Source organism: Columba livia, chromosome 2 (assembly GCF_036013475.1).
Source record: "Columba livia isolate bColLiv1 breed racing homer chromosome 2, bColLiv1.pat.W.v2, whole genome shotgun sequence".
NCBI lineage: Eukaryota > Metazoa > Chordata > Aves > Columbiformes > Columbidae > Columba > Columba livia.
The window spans coordinates 149,913,726-149,918,453 of record NC_088603.1 but is presented as its reverse complement, the minus strand read 5'-3'; positions in this window follow the sequence as shown (position 1 = coordinate 149,918,453).

Genomic DNA, 4,728 nt, shown 5'->3' with positions numbered 1-4,728 from the left:
CCCCGCAGAGTTGGTTGTTTCATTGCTTCCAAGTTGGTAATGTTATCAGCCTTGAGCTTCTGGTGACTGCAAGCAAAGACTTCTGCAGGAACATCCAGAACTTGGGTTGTTGCAGCAGCAGAACACTCTGGGTAGAGCTGTTGCTTCATTGTACCTCGAAGGAAAATGAGCTTAATGGAACCCTCACTTCTAGCAAAAACAGCACTCACATGGAGCTCATGCTGATGAATCTGTACTCTCCCAAAGTGCAGGAGTGACTGTTGCCCCAGAAGAGATCTCTAGCGCTCACGCTGATCTGACAGCTTCAATTCCAACTCTTGGCTTATGGAAATGTTTTTGGGTTTCTTTTTCTGGGCGTGTTATCCAAATGACTTTGATTTTTATCTTTTTTCCCGTTGCATCTGTTTAGTCAAGACTGCAACGGTCTGAGCTCACAGGGAACGCAAGTAGGAGCCCACTGAAGGGGCTCCCAGTCAACTGGGGCAAAACAGTTGAACAGGCAAATGAAATCTGCCATAGGTTGGAACAAGTTATCATGTTTAAATAGCCTCATAAAAGCTACGCCAGCTACAAAAACAAGTACGAAATGCAGATGCTTTGGTTTTAACTTTATTTGCACTGTCGTATAAGGTATGTTTAAGTGTTTTGTAAGTCTTCTTGTAGTTATGCTGTGTCTCAGGAGTACAGTTAGAGGGTCGTACCCCCAGATACAAGTCTCTGGAAACATAGAACAGCCTACAAAATGACTGGAGCCTTTTCAACAAGGGGATAAAAAAGCTGTTGTTAATACGTTTCTTACTCAAACTTTCTTTGAACGTACTCACTGTCGCTTATTTTAACAGACAATCATTTAAAAGGAATACTTGATATTTTTTAGGAATGTGTTGGGTGTGTCTGTGAGCTCTGTCTATAATCCTTCCCATTTTCATGTTAGTGCTGTTAACATCCCCACCCTCTCAAGAGCACCCAGGGATAGATGATGAGGGTCCTACCTTGATCAATAACAAGTCACCCTCTATAATTCCTTGAAGTGCCCTCACTATTTGTCTTAAAAACCTAATAAAGAAGTAGAGTTTGGGCAAAATATATTTTGAGAACTACTTACACAACAAATATTATGACTCAGTTTTGCCTCAGCTTTCCCTAATCCTCAGTTCAGTTCTGCTCCACAGGGGATGTGGGGTGAACACCAGTCAATCATGTAGGGGGTTGCTATATTTTTGACAAAACCTGAACTGCTCCTGCCATCAAAACTGCAGAAATGGGAGAGAGCTGTTTTCTAAAAGGCTCTATAAATAACTTGCGTGGGTTCAAAGGCCTTCCCAAAGCTGGAAAGACACCAGTTCATCCCTCGCAATTCTTGATACGTAGTATACTGTGCTCTTTAGTAGAAAACAAACAAACTAATGTCTTTTAAATATGTTTTCCTTGGATTGCTTTGGTCCCGGTCAGAACAGGCCTTGAGCATGGGAGGCAGCACCCACAGGTTTTGTGGCCGGGGTGGTGGGTCCAGCCCGGCACCCCCAGGGTGCTGTTGCTTTCATGTGACTGCTGAGAACAGGGTGCTGGGTCAGGAAAGACGCCCACGCTCAGCATCACAGGATAAATAAGAAAATAACCCCATGGGGTTTGCTTTTGTAGACGGAGAAACGCGGTCAGCGCAGGAGATGGGAGTCCTTCCTCTTCGTGGCACACCATGGGTTTTGACTTATTTTAACAGGGCTTTTCAGCGTTGAGTTAAAATTATTTGCCTGTGATGATAAGCTTATTTGTGAAGTACATGAAAAATGATGTGTCTATGGGTAATCTTTGATGGGAATGGCGTGTGTGATGAACTGTCAGCAATGGCCTAGAAGCTGCCTCGCTCTGTGCCCGTGCACAGCGCCAGGCCGGGCTCTGCAGTTTTGTTCCTTGCCTTTCCTCCACAGGCAAAACTCACGCTTTTGTGAGGGGTTATCTTACATTACAGGCCAGAAATCTCCTTCTGTCCCTGCTCCTGGGACAGCCCAGCCTGTGGGGACAGTGTTGGAGGAGGCTGTGTGTCCATGTGGCGACTGCTAGGCTTAACCTAGGGCCCGTGTCCAGCCCAACCGTGATCCAGCTTGAGCTGGTCTGGTGATGACTGAACGAGTGTTTAAATGCTTTGGCAGCCTGGGACCTAATGCACTGTGGCTTCACCTTCCCACTATGAGGTGCCTCTTGGTACCACAGCAACCACTTTTTGGGATTTTGTGCACCTTCCTCATGCAAGCCTGGGGGACATTTTGTCCTCAGGTCTCTCACCAGAACCTGGTCACAGTTTTCAGCATGGCTTATCTCTTAAATGGCTTTTTCCTGGTCTTTTTATAGCTCTCCTGCTGAAGTGGAATTTATTCTTTCTCTTTTGGGTATAGCTGGAGGTGTAAATCCAGACAAATATAACTCCTGAAGGGGGATCAACCTGTTTGTACCATGGCTCAGCAGCGCCTGTATTGTTGCTGGTATATATAAAGCAACCAGGAGCCTTTTTAAACCTCTGAAACTCAAGTCTTCTGGTTTTTTTTCTTGCTTATAGACAATTAAATGTTTCTCTTTCCAAAGAGCTGGCTCCTGGCAGTAGGTAGAAACCTACAATCTTTCTCTTACCACACACTTTTATATTTAAAGCCTCTATTTTTAACCCAATGGTGGGATTCAGGGTTAATGCTCGTTAGATCTGTGTCTAGACAGTTGTGAAAAACAGGAAATGAATTACATTATAATATGAAAGGAGAGTTTAACCTTTTCTGTCCTCACTAACACATGTGACTGGGCAAAATATGTTACAGCAAAGTATTTTGGAAAGTTTAAGGAAGTAGAAAAATGCAAAGAAAAAAAATAATAAAAAAAAAGCTGGGTTTCCACAAGGCCTCATGGGAATTATTTCACAGAAAATAATGAAGCAGACTCTGCCCTCAGCTACACCCAGGCAGTAATTCCTTTCCTCTGGTTCCTGCAGAAAAGTTGCATTTTATTATTCCCTGCCTATTCAGAAGAAGAAAAACATTCAGAAGAAGAAAAATATGCAGAAGAAAAAAAAAAATGCAGAATTTAAAGAAAAAGAGACGAGTTAACTGGTTTCACACACACGTGCGGCAGCTGCAAAAGCGAAGCCACCACGTGCCACCCGTCCTGTGGCACATGGAGCCAGGGCAGGTCCGTAACCCCGGTGTCACACACCTCACACCCCTTCTCCTCAGGCTGCCAAAGGCCTCAAGGTCTTTTTTTTGGATATTTGCAAAGTTACTTATTCTTTAGTTGAATTAGAGACTCCAAAAATACAAAATTCCCTCACTTAGCCCTTCAGGAAAGTACGAGCCTGGAGGGCTGCTGACCCCAGGCAGCAGCGCAGCAATACCGCTCTGTCCACCCACACACAGGGTAAGACTTGAGTTTCAAGAGACGGTTGAAATGAATCCAGAGTGCGAATTAAGCCTGAACTAGTCCAGGCACCTGGTCTGCTTGGAAACAGCTGGAAAGTGAAAGCCTGAGTGCACTTATCCTCCCTGCCCCCTACAAAAATGGCTGCTGTTTGGACCCAAAACACACCACGACCAAAAGCATTGTCAATACAGTGTCTGAGCTTTTTCCTCAGCCCCCTGACATGCCCCCAGGGGTGTATTTTCAAGCCTTTCTCAGCCCCCGCCAGGCTCCAGGATGAGCCCGCAGCCGGGAGCTCAGCAGAGGCACCAGCGTCCTGCCCGCTGTGGAACCTCCGCCGGCTGCTGCATCCCCCCGCCCGTTCCCGCTCCTCCCGAGGGTGCTGCGGGACACGGTGTCCCATCCCACCCGACCCACGGCCCCTCTGCCGGGGACAGCCCTCGCCCCGCCGGGCACTGTCACAGGGACCCTCTTTATCTCATGCACAACTCACCTCCCTCATCTGCAACTCCTTGCTTGAGCCCGATGCTCACGCTCGCCACACATGCTGTTAGCTGGCCAGAAACACCGATATCCCCCTGGCAGAGCAGCAGAGCCTTCCCAAGGATCCTCCGTGCTGCCCAGACCAGGGTCTGCCGCTCCTGCCCTCCCAGGACCCCCACAGGTTTTGGTGGGAGCACAGAGGAAAGCGATTAGGTCCTCCTCAGGACTGTTTATTTGCTTTATTTTATCATGCTTGCTTTTAATTTTGAAGGTGCAGAATATGAAGTGTACAATCACTGGAATAATACTGTTGCTAATTTTATGGTGTCTTTAGTGCCATCCAGAAAGAAGAAAAACAGAAGAAAACAAAACAGAAACAACTAACTCCCCCACAATGGAGCAATCTAAATAAAGTTTTTTAAGCAATACAGTATTTGCCTGTATAGTTGTCAATGTTTCCATTGCCAGTTTGTCTTCCTAAAGGAACCAACTTTGGCACGGTTTATATCAGAAAAAAAAAATAACATATTTAAATGTTTCCAAGGGGGTATGGGATGGGGGGTGGTGATGGGAATTAATACTACTAGGAGTGTGGTAAAATGTTGGCCTAAGAGCCTCAGAAAGGAAAGAACCCCAGTTTATCCACATTTCCATGCCCGTGAGGGAGAAAGTGGAGCAGCCCTTACACCCGGCCAGGGAGCAGCAGCCAAGGTGTGGGTCCTCGCCAGGAAGAGCCAACTAACAGGAATTATGATGGTATCATTTAATTCTGCTCATTGCTAACGCTGAGGTGAGCTTATCAGGCATGGAAGCCAATATCTGCTGCAAAACACACTGCTGAGACAT